The sequence below is a fragment of the Passer domesticus genome, chromosome 2 (assembly GCF_036417665.1).
Source record: "Passer domesticus isolate bPasDom1 chromosome 2, bPasDom1.hap1, whole genome shotgun sequence".
Taxonomy (NCBI): Eukaryota; Metazoa; Chordata; class Aves; order Passeriformes; family Passeridae; genus Passer; species Passer domesticus.
The window spans coordinates 32,076,086-32,088,622 of NC_087475.1; the positions used below are offsets into that span (position 1 = coordinate 32,076,086).

General features: G+C 42.4%; 1 protein-coding gene across 4 annotated transcripts in view; it reads left to right on the plus strand.

Annotated features, from left to right (window-relative positions):
* Positions 1-4,717: 4,717 nt before the first annotated feature.
* INPP4A (inositol polyphosphate-4-phosphatase type I A) overlaps positions 4,718-12,537 on the plus strand; it is a 110,829-nt gene continuing 103,009 nt past the window's right edge. For 2 of the 4 annotated variants that reach the window (XM_064408122.1, XM_064408125.1), the window contains exons 1-2: positions 4,718-4,845; positions 10,970-11,107. The gene's annotated coding sequence lies outside the window, so the exon portion shown is untranslated. The remainder of the gene's footprint in view (positions 4,846-10,969; positions 11,108-12,537) is intronic. The other 2 variants (XM_064408123.1, XM_064408126.1) reach the window with 1 other exon arrangement.

Sequence of the window (12,537 nt, forward strand, 5' to 3'; positions counted from 1 at the left end):
ACTGCTGCTCTTGTTCCTCTTATTTGTTTTCCATGATGGAGAGTCAGAGGGTGCTAAATGCTGTCGAGACTGACGTCGCAGGCTGTGGCTGTGGCAGTGTTAGGACTTGTCTCTGTTACAACATCCTGTTTCAGCAATTAAAATGTTCTCTCTGTGGTCCAATCCTGCAAACACAGCTCTATTTACAGAGCTGTAAACACGTATTACAGAGCTGCTGACATGTTTGTGATGATCAAAAATAGGCTGTGGTCATTTCCTCTGAAAATTCTTTAGGCTGTTACCTGTTCTTTCTGGTCAGTACAGAGCGATAAGCTCTGTACGATATGAGTCTGGTTAACAAAGGCCCACGTGTGCATATGTTGAGAAGTGAGAGAAAGGGGTTGGTGTTTAAAAAGTATCACACATTTAGTATTTAAGATGTGCCTCTCAGAAGAAAAGGCAAAGTATGTTTAAAAAACCCTCACTTTTGAAATATTTTCTGCACCCAGACTGGGTGTGTTTGTACTATAAAGAGCTTCATTATTCACTGGGTGGCATAAGGAATTGGTTGTCCAGTCTCTCTTCACTTCTTCGAGTTTCTGGAGAGTAGCATGTTGGATGAGATGCTTTTTTTCAAATAAAACATTTAAAATTATATGTTTTCAGTGAAAGTCTGGAGCAAACTAGATTGACACCTTCTACTCATAAGAGCAGCAGTAAATGAAGTCATCATCTTAAAAATGCAGCCACAGAATGTAGGTGGTAAGCAGTATCTGTTGTTTAAGCCTGTGGTTAGAAAATTTACAAATACAGAACTGTAGGAGCTTTGTTAATGTGATGACTTTTACGCTGCTTTGATATGTGGTCATTTAGAGTACGTGTATTTATTTTAAATATGTGTCTTGTCTAAAGCTGAAGAGCACAACAGCTTAATTCCAGTCATAAGTTGTAGTTGACAGGGTAATAACCAGAAACCTTAAAATCCTTTCTCGTTTTTCTTTTTCCAAATCTGCCTGCTGAATTTTCTGTCTGGCATGGTTTTATTCCAGATATTTTCAGAAAATCATTAACTGGTTATTTCTGTAAGTGGCACACTTCACAATGACTTGGTTGACAATCTGTAGGAAGAAAATTCTGTAAATATAGAGAACAGCTTCTTGAAGTGGACTATGCTTTATTTTCAGGATTTACAGAAGGTTCATTTATAATGTTCTTGAAGGCTGAAAGTGGAAGAAGCAACAAGGTTAGCATTTTAAGAGTTACTTAATTAGGTCAGTAGAAGGTGATATATTTCAAGTAATAATGTATTTTAGTAGCTGAACATTGGACATATATTTTTATGTCAAGCTGAGGTTGGTGTGTCCTGATGGAGGCTTTCATATGCAGTATTCTTTTTTGGCTGGCCTATAGATACTAATGGGCTGCAGTGAAATGGAACAGAATAATTTCCCTAAAGATTTTTTAGTAACAGAGGAAATGATACAAGTAAATCTCTGGCCTAGAAATTTTAAATATCTGCAATATTGCTACTATAGCATTAAAAGGAGCCACAGAAAAATGGCAAAGCAATAAGTTCTAATGATAAATTGTACTATTGTAAAATTGTATTATATTGTCTTTGATTACCACTCAAAAGAAGAGGAGTATGAACTTTTCCTAGCCAATTTGTGACAGGAACTTTTGAGGCTTTTTTGGTGGGGAAAGTTTTGAAGTCTTTCGGAGGTCACAAAGCTCTAATATTTTTAGCTGTTTCTCAAGCTTTTGGTTCTGTTGCAGCCATACCTCAGTAAGGGTCATAGCAGGAAGATTTCTGGGATTCTGAGTGGGAAGAAATCTGTTACAAGTTCTTGATTGTTGGCATGCTGAGGAAGATGAGAGTAACTAGTGCATTGAGGGGATTGATTATTGGATATGTAAAAATTTGTGTTGCTCAATTTATGAAAGCCCATAAAGGCCTTTGTCAGCTGAAACTGGACATTCAGCTCCCTTCCTGCTTTATATTAGTAGTTAAGGTAAGAGTTTGACACCTTTCATCTAATCTGACCTTCTGTGAAGCTTTTTATGCCAGAGAAAGGCATCAGCTCTTGAAAATGGCATAAAATCTGATTGTTTTCTCTTGATAGAATATTTCAATAGCCAGTAATCCCTCTGTAGAAAGAGCATGTCTGTCTCGTGATTAGTATTTGACTTCAGTTTTCACTTCTGGGAAAAGAGGAGAAGATGGTTCTGCAAAGAGTTTAGTAGTATCTTATGTTTTCCTGTGGGAATGCATTTGAAAGTTAAAAAATTAAAAAGAAAAAGATGCAATGAAATGCATGAATTGACTTCCTAAACTTATGGCTTGTGTTATACCTGCCTTCCTTAGTCCCATCACAGGGGGAAAATTTGCCATCTTCTTTTAGGAAGGAGATAAACCTCTGTTACTGATTTTTTCATTGATCTCCGTGGAGGTAAAATCCCTGCTTTCTTTTTACACTATTGATTGTGCTTCCAAGGTGAGTGTCACATTTTATCACTTAAGGCACCATGTTAAGTTGAGATTTTGTGTTCAGTTCCCTGTCCCTTATGACCCTCATGCCTTCTTCAGAGTCAGTAATTTTTTACTCTGATGTTTTCCCAGTGTGTATGGTTTGTTTTCCCAGGGTGTTTTCCTGGGTGTATAACCTCATATATGGCCATTGAAGAATAATAGAAGTTTTTTAAGCATGCTTTATAATCTGTTCCAGAGCTTCCATGTGATGGCCTGGTTCTTCTGTTCATCAGTGTCAGCTGTTGGGGTGTCCACAAATACAATCGGCAGTGAGTTTATACATATGTACACACCTTTGAAGAAGATGTGAAATAATCTTAAAGCTGGTGATGGTCCCAGAGCAGCTCTCTAAGTACTCTGCTGAAATACAACTCCCCTCTATTTGTGAGGTTCCATTACATATAGGTTAGGAAAATATAATCTTACCAAAAAATCAGGTAAATGGAGAACCTCTCTAGCATATCCATTCCTACCCTGCTGGGTTTTCTTGTATTTTGCCCTGGGTGATTCAGACTGCTCTGCCCACAAATAACACAGTGATTCTCCACATCCTCCAGCACTGGTGCAACGTAAGGCCCTTCTGGTCCCTTGGGTTTTAGTGCTGTTTCAATTCCCTAATACTAAATGAATATCAATAGTAAACATCATTCTTCCTGAGTCCTTGGTGGGGAGCTGTCCAAGTCTGCTGTTTACAAAGGTAGTACTTTGGTTGATGATGATTTATGTCATCAGCTGCAAATGAAGTGATTTTTTTTTTTTCTGCCAGGATCTGTATTTAATTTGAAAGATGCTAGTGACAAGATCTACATGCTTTCCAGCTTGTTCTCACCAAGTATATTTAATATTTTTATGTGAGGATGGCTTTAAGTTTGCATGGTATGCAGAAGAACTCTTATTTTCTATCTCTTTGTTAAAAATATGGCAAAGTTCATTAGCTTTATGCTAAATGATGGGCAAAGGTAGATATGAAAAATTATGCATGTTTGACTATGCATTGAAAACACCTCCTCTCTATAAATTCTGTGTGATTTTGAAGCAGGGAGTCCTGCATGGAATTTCAGCAACAACATGCAGAAAGAAAAATTAAAAATTCAGTCTGCCTCTCCTGGCTTCTCTGTCCCAATTCAGATTATGCTGGGGACTTCAGCTGGCAGCTTCCAGCATGAGGGAACTGCAACAGGCAAATTAAAATTCTTACACTAGAGCAGTGTTGGGACTGACTCAACTGGTTCTTGGCAGCAGTCCTCTGCAGGTCATGCCCAGTTGGCTGGAGGCATCCAGGCAAGTGTGTCTGTGTCTCACTGATTCCCCACTTCAGAGTCTTTCCCCCTCACCTCCCTCCTGGGAGTTCTCACAAGGTAATTTGTTAGTAACCCTGTGTTCTCCTTGGCTTTTGTGCACCATGTAAAAATAACAGAATGAGCCAGAGCTGGACTTTGACCTCTTCCTACATTCTTTCAAGTGACTCTTAACGTTGCCTGAACACGATAAATCCCTCATTGATAGCAGTGGGGTACAGAAATTGGTTAAGAAATGGAGCCCAGCCACCCAGCAATTTCAACACTTGCCTGTGAGTGAGACAGCTATCAAACGACTTCAAATGTGGGGATGGATGGATGGATGGATTGGATGGATGGATGGATGGAACATGATAAAATGTCAGTGTGAGCAGCAAGACTAGGGAAGTAATTCTTCCCTTGTACTCCACACAGGTGAGGCCACACCTTGAGTGCTGTGTCCAGTTTTGGGTTTTGGGCCCCTCAATTCAAGAAAAGCAGTGAGGTGCTGGAGCACATCCAGAGAAGATCAATGGAGCTGGTGAAGGGTCTGGAGGAGCTGAGGGAGCTGGGACTGTTTAGCCTGGAGAAAAGGGGACTCTGGGGACCTTAGTGCTCTCAGCAGCCACCTGAAAGGACGCTGTAGCTGGGTGGGGGTCCGCCTCTACCCCCAGGCAACCAGCGACAGGACAAAAGGACGTAGTGATGAGCTGGGCATGGGGAAATTTAGTTTGGACATTAGGAAGAATTTCTTCTGCCTCCAATGCCTAACTGCAGATGAAGATACAAGAGAATCCCAGTTTCTATGTTTCTGGATCCTCCGGAGCCGGAGATGACAGCCTGGCTCGGGCGGCCGGCGGGGGCAGCCCGAAGCGCTCCCGTTCCGGCGCCGGCGGACGGGCGGGCGCTGCCGGCCCGCCTGAGGCCGCAGGGGGCCGGGCCAGGCCCGGGGCGGGGCCGCCGCTCCCGGCGCCGTCAGAGCGGGCGGGCGCGGAGCCGCTGGGGGCGCGGGGCCGGTGGCTGCCGCGGGGCGGTGCCCGGCGAGCCGCGGCTGCGGAGGTGAGCGGTGGGCGCCGGCCGGGCGGCCGCGGAGCGGGGGACAGCGGCAGAAGGTGCGGGGCGGGCGCCGAGCGCGGCGGGGTCGCGCGGCTGCGGCGGGAGGCGGCTCCGCGCCGGGCGGGCACGGCCGAGCCCCCATCTTGGGGAGGCCCTGCCCGCCGCGTTCGGTGGCCGGCGCTGTCACCGGCAGCGCTGCCGGCTCCGTCCGTGCGCCCTCGGCCCGAGCCGTGCCGGGCTGCGGCGGTGCGCGGAAACAGCGTGTGTGAAGGTACAGCGCGTAAACAGCCGCCTCCCGGGGGACGCGGGAGCGAGACAGCGAGCGCAGGGATGATGTTTAACCTCCCCTAATTGATTACAGGCCGGGGTTCACGGTTCCTTTCCCACGTTGAGAAGCCTTAAAAGGAAGCAGATTGTGTGTTTAGTTTGGTGCATATTTCGGATTTTTGCCCGTTTGTTGAGCTGGAATATGGCTGTGAAATATGGTAGAAATGCCTTTGCAGTACTGATGCACCATCATCCGTCTTATGTGGGTTTGGCAGAGCAGCGCTGAGAATGAACTTGAAGCTTTAGCCCGGTAGCATACATTCCCCCCATACCCTGAGTAAAGTCAGTATATGCTGATGACGGCCCAATTTGGGCTGCAGAGACCCTAGAGGGGATTTTCGCTGCGTGGTCCAGCGCGGTGTTGACAGAAGCTCTCCATCCGCAGGCCGGTATCATCCTTCTGCAGAAGCCTCTGCTGCTGAGCTTGTCTAGGCTGGCAGTAGAGACCCAGCTGGGAGGGTCTTGCTGGGTTACTTCTTAAGCAACAGAGGCAGAGACTCATCTTTATCTCTGCCCTCAAACTCTAGAAAACCCTGTTGTGATGAAAACAAGATTACTTTGCAGTTTCCCACTGCAGAACTACTGTGTGCTAACGCTTTTCACAAAAGCTCCTAATTAAAAGCGTATTAAATTTTTCTTCCTGCTTCTGACAATCTTAATTCAGTGGACCGCCTTGCTTCTAGGAACTCAGAGAACACGGTATCCTGCCAATTTTTTCACAAGTATCTCTGACTCTCTATGCAAATGTTAGGTGGGAGCAAATGGTGGGGGGTGCATGTGTATTTTTGGCAGGAACTTGACATTCAGTGTTCTTAAATTTAGAAGTTCTGGCACTTTCAAACTTTGAGGTGGATGTGACCTCTTTTACTCACTGTTCCCTGCTGCAGTACTAAGTTGATAGCAAATCATGATTTCAAGGCTGTTTTCAAGTATCTGTATCCAGGCTGTATGTATTTTGCTAGATGCATGACAACTTTGCCTCTGATTTAATTTATTTTTAATGAGATAATTTTAACTTAATCTGTAGTGGGTGGTAGCTTGCAGGGAGCCATGGAGAAACAAAGAACCCTGTCAAAGTGTGGCAAAAGAACCATGTGATCTTCAGAGGGTGTTGAGCTCCCTTACTGAAGACAATGATGACATCTCTGCAGAAATTTGCTTATTTTACATCTGTCTAATTTGCTGTCAGTTGAGACTGAAGGCTGTACCCCTTCTCAAGTAGCAGAATTTTCAGTCTTAAGGTCTCAGCTATATTGAGGGTTGGATGTCATTAATCATCTCTTAGACCTGTTCAAGTCCAGTCTGATTGTACAGATGCTGTATTAAATGGAGGTTCTCCCTGTGAACTGACTGCTAGGAGAAATGACTGCCTTGTTTCCTATATGTTCTGGTTCCTTAGTCTCTGTATTATTTGACTAGAATTAGGAAGGAAAATGAGAAGGCCAAGGATCCCCTTTCAGTTCTTGTTTCCTTGTTAAGATTTAATTCAGGCTTCTGGGCTGTGCTCTGCTACAGCGAATTTTAATTGCCAATTGCTAGTGTGTAAGATGCACTGTTAGAATATAATACTTTAGGACCCCCTTTGTAGATATCTCTGTTGGAAAAACCCCCATTTCTTGACTGGATATGAAGAGCAATTTCCTCACTCAGAGATGGTGTTTGAAACCTCTACCTGTTGTATTTGAAGAGATCAAATAATACAGACAGCGCAGCTCAGAGCTCTGTCTTACGCGTTCTTTGCTTCTGCTTGCCACTTCCCTTCCTGCTTCTTGTCTGATAAACTGAATTTCCTCTCCATTGTTGGATTATCTACCTAAATCTCAAACAGACATCCTTTGCAGAAACATTGTTGGAAAATGTTGTTGACCTTGGAAGAAGAAAGCTTTAGGGTGTATCTACATGCGCATCTGTCAGACAGATAGGCATAGCCTCAAAAGTATTTAAATCACACCTATTGCTGCTTTATTTAATACAATAAGCTCTTTCCTGCAGATTAAGTTGATTCTTCTGGCTCCGATAGAAGGAGGCATTTCCCTTTTCTGCTTCTCAGGCACCTCCTGCTACTGCTGCCTTCCTTCCCTCGCTTCCCGTGTTCTGTTCTCTGTAGTGCTTTGCTTGCTGTGGGAACTGTCACCACAGGCTGGTGGCATGTGAGGCAAAACCATGTGACAATCAATACAAAGCAGGTTGACAATGAGGAGCAAATCAGGTGATGTACAGAAAATGACAGGAACGTTGTAAATTCAGGACATGACTGAGAGGAAGGCGTGTCTTGGCTGCACAGGGGAGTGGTAGGGTCATAGTCTTTGTGGTGTGTGTTGTGCACAGTGAGGGAGGTATCCAGGAGGTAAGGCAAACACTCCAGCCTTTCCTGGCAATTACTGCTCTCTTTTCCCTGTACTGTAAATGGGTTCATGACGTTGCATGAGCCAACACAGGTGGACATTGTGCTTCTGTCAGCACATCAGTCCTGCTACTTTGGTCTCTCACAGAGAAAAGGCAGGTGCCAGTTCTACAGAAATATGTTAGCACTTCTGAAAACAGCATTTGAAGCTCTCAGTGAAGTATTTTCATTCAGCAAGAGGGCTGTTTCTGGACTTACACTGAGTGTGAAATTCTTGTATTTATGATGATTTTACCAAATATGCAATAAATAGTGAATTGGGAAATTGAAGTACCAAGGTACATCCTAACTTAGCTAAAACCATCTTGTTATATAAGAGAGTAATGTAGTTGTTTCCTGACTTTCCAGGCAAGTTGAGATCTTGACCTTAGGTGAAGGAGACTTTCTTGTAGTACATAGTATCTCTTGTAGTCCAGCTTGTAGTATGTGACTAAGGATTTCTCTGCAACAGACGTTTGTAAATGTCCAGTATTCATTAAAAGTACTCATTATGTACAGCAGTGAGATACTGCTAAGACCGTGTTTGAAACCAGCAAGATATTTTCAAAAAAAACATTGACATTCTTGAGCTGTTACATTTAGATATGGCCCACTTGTGCCCTTCAATGTTCTTGTATATCTCACGAATGCCTGCATCTTGTTTGTGCATCTGCTGCTGTGGTGTGCTGACAGAGAAGCCTGTTGTGTGTGAGTTGCTTCTCTCTAAATACAGCTGTGTTCTTCCAGTTTACTGCAGACAGAGCAGATTACCTCCTTGTGAAGGAGGTAACCAAGTGAGGTACAAGAGAATAGCATAGGAGAAAAGGAGTGGGGATATAGAGGAGAGATGTGAAAGGAAATTATTTAGGAAATAGGTTTCCTAAAATAGATGAGGAAATAGGTTAGGAAAAGACAGTACAGGAAGGAGGACAGATAGCAATAGAAAACATTCATCCAGTATGTTTCTCATCAAGCTTTTGTAGCATTTTCCAGTGGAGCACTTTGGAGCTGTAATTTCTGAAAAAAATCTGGAAGTATCCCAAACCTGTAGCTCTAGCTGGGGTATGGTTGGGGGGATGCAAAAGCAGAGGCTGGGCTTCCCTGGCAAATGCATCCTGAATCTGAGCATGTGTGAAGCAAATGGGGCTGTGTCTCTGTCTCTGAGTGAGAGCCTGCAGACAGAGGCCTTGCTACATGGTTTGTGTGCTGCTCACTTCCATTGCTAGGTAAGATGTTTTAGAGCTGTTGGGGTCATCAGCTCTCACAAGCACGGGTATTTTAATCTTCCTTAACAAAATAGTATGTGTTGCCATGCATCTAAACTTGTAGAAGAATAATTAATCTTCCCACAGTGTGACTAATTATAGGAAGCATATGTGTACAGATGTTGCAAATCTTTGGAAACAGCACACTTCAATTCCTAGGGGCAGTTTATAGTTAAGATACCCTTACTGCAATGTTGCAAACTGTGCAGAATCCTGCACAGTTATAACCAGTTCTGGACATGCTCAGTTCCCACCTTTTATGCAAGACTAAGAAGCTCAGATTAACTCTGTGCTTGAAAAGCTGTTTTACTTGGCTCTGCCCTGTTGTATCACTGAGTTTTCTCTGATTTCCTTCCAGCAAAATAAAATGTGATTAGAAAGAATTTGATACCTGGATTTTCTCCTTGCCATGAGTAGAACAAGTCTCTAAGGTGCAAATTACAGCTAGGAGTGGAGACACAGAGATTTGCTGAGAATTTCTTCTTCCACTCATTCTCTGTTGTTAAATCTGTTGTGTTGAAATGCAATGCTGGGTTTACTGCTAAGGTTAGGCATTGGATCTTTCTATAATTCCTGGTTTTGTTTGCTTCATGTCTTAACCCTTGGCAGTCTGAAGCTTGGATTCAGACTTAAGAAGAAATTTTAAACAATTGTCCAGTCTTTAAGTGTTATAATAAGACTTCAGAAAGAAATGACTTTGTATCAGGTATTTTAAAAATACTTGGCCTGGTTGGAGTATCTTCTGTTATTTTACAGCTCTTTCTCTACATTTTCTGTGTCATGACCAGTGTTAAGATAATTGTTCATAGTTTGCTAAGCCTCTAATTTTGTACAGTGCTCTTTCAAAAACCAGTTTGGGGAGTGGGGGTGGTGTTTGTGTTTCACTGAATGGAGTAGGTATTTATTTCTAAAAATGTCTAAAGATTTAAATTATTTTAGTTTTCCCCCTTACCCACCTACATTTTGTCTTGCCAGTAACAATTCTTTCAATCATGTAGCTACTTTTTACATTCATTAGGCTGGAAACTACTGCCTCCCACAGCAGGGCAGGTGGAACGAGATGTGTCCCTACGCTTCAGCAGCTTTAGTGCAAAGTTCAGTGCCTTAATTTAAACTGTTGGCTTGACATTTCTGAAGAGTGTTCAGTAGATCTGGTCCATTGGCTTTGCTTGGGAGGCTGTAAACTTGAACAGCAGTGTGGTAATATCTTCAGTCACCAGAGCTACTTGCCGAGCTCTTAGTGTCATTTTTCTGTTATATTTTTTACCAGAAAGTGCTAAGTGCTAGTGCACTGTTAATTCTGATAACAGTTCTGTAAATATTAAAACTTATAGTACATTGCATAATTTCTTTTAAAAAAAGTTCTCACATGTTGTCTTGTAGAAGATGCTACATGTACAAAGTAAAATCTGGGATATGTCTTCCTGTTCAAGTCCAGAAATCTGTGGAGCATTTCTCAGCATTTCCATTTTTGAGAATGGACATTATCTGCACAAGAGAATTATCTCATGGCTTTCAGGTTTTATGGGTCACTTTTTAAAGTTCAAAATTGTATGGTATCACACAGACAGTTACAGCAACAATTAATACGATACCAGTAGATGATAATTTCAATAGAAAAGCCTGAAATATATTTATATATATATGTATGTTTAAAAGATGGTGTCACAGCTAGAAGCTGGAAGCTTTTGGCCTGTGACACTTAACTCCCTGTGGACTCACGAACTTGCTTTGTTGTCCAGTCACATATTTCTATGAACGTGGATGAACATGGTCCTCGAGGTTTTGCAGTGATCATAACTTCTACTCCCAAAGTGTGGGTGGACCACCCATCATTATTCCTGAGACTGGGAGAAGTGTTTGGAACTGGTTCCCTGCCAAATGGAAAGCAATGCTGCTCCATATAAACGTGACAGTTCAGAGGCATGAATACAGCATTTTAAAGTGCAAATGACCCACACTGCTGTCAAAAGAGCTGTCTTAAAAGAGCAATCTATGTAGCCACAGTTTAGCCTTGTGGATTCCAATTATGCTAAATCTTTAGTTAGATGATGTACTTTTCTCTTGTTGTATTTAGTGCACAGGAGGGGTCTAATCTAGGGATGAACTGTTCAGTGACTATCAGTGAGTGTAACAGATTTATCTGTTGCAGAAATTGGAAGTTGTACAGCCATCAAAGCAGGAGATTAAGGAAGAGGAGGACAAAATTGTTTTTTTAATTGAGAGCTGCATCCTTCCAGAGGCCTGTGACACAGCCCTACCATTCCTCAGAGTTTCTGTGTGGTGCAAGGCAAGTCTGAATATTTTCCTTTTGCTATTGGTCAGTACAATATTTCTCAGATTTTGTGTGCCTAATTTAAGATCTGGTTTCAGTTTCATAGAACATCTAAGCCCTCCCATCTATTACTGCATATATTATATCAAAGGCTGTATACTTCCAATGTTGAATCATGGGTGTCTTGGGTTGGACACCCAAGCTAGTTGGTACTTTATTCTTTCTGCAGAAACTGGCTTGTTCTCCCCTGAAATCTGTGTCCAGTATCTCTCCCCTTCCCAGAGAGAGTTCCCAACCTCCTTGCACTAGTTTAGACTGCTCCCTTTGGTTTTCCTCCTTATGCTACTTTTCCCATCTCTTTGGTCTGCCCATTTTTGGCAATTTCCCAGCTCTTTACTGCAAATATTCCCCTCAGCCAAGTTGTTTCTGACCTTATTTCTGGCTCCAAACATCAGTCCTGGTCTTCTGACAGCTTGCCAGTATTGCTCTTCAGTTTCTTATTTTGCTCCTTTGGTTTGGTCATCTTTTCTTGTGCTTTTGAATTTATTATTTCTTTATCCCTGAAGGCTTGTCGTAGAAATACAGGTTCTGTTGGCCAAATTCAATATTTAGGCAAACTGTTGAATGACTGTTATAAGGAATTGTCTTCTGAACCCCTTGGGGTGCCTGTAAGTCTGAGACAAACACTCAGCATAAAACATTTCTGGGCACACACTTTGGAAAAATGTAAGCAAGTGAAAAGAATAGTCTTTTAAGAAGCAGTGTTGAGCAGGCATAGTTGCAGGCACAGATCTTACTGGTCCCACCTTCTGATTACTCCTCCCGTGCTGAACAATTAGAAAGTGCTTTACAAACTGTTCATTCTCTTCATGGGAGCCTGTGTATCTCAGCTGCTGTTCAGTGGCCTGGCAGTGTAATGTTTGACATGCAGTTGCATACAAGAGGTTTTTAAAATAGTGGGACAAGTGATGGCATTTAAGTGACTCGGCCATTAGGGGAAAATAGGGGAAATCATGTGTTAAGGAGGAACTGCTTTCACTGTAAAGAGAGATTTTCCTTCTCTTCCCCTTTAGGTAAGAATAGTGGAAATGTTGAAGTGCACCTTTGCTTTGATGTCTAGCAAAACCCTTTCTTTTCCCAAGCAATGTACCTTTTCTCCAACAACCGTGAGGAAACATTTGTTGAGCAAATAACCCAAAATGTATGGTTGCTGCCATCTAAGTTGTCAGCATTACTTAGAATGTTTTACTTCTAGTAATAGACAGACTTAATCTTACAAAGTTTGTAAGACTTGAGAAAACTACATATGCTCTGATTGAATCTTTTCTACAGTATGTTTCTTTTGGCAAGAACAGTTTACCCAAGAATACATGTTCCTGTTAGTTTGACCCCATCTATATTTTAGTGAAATTACCCTTTCCAAGAAGTATCAGTAAAAACTGTAT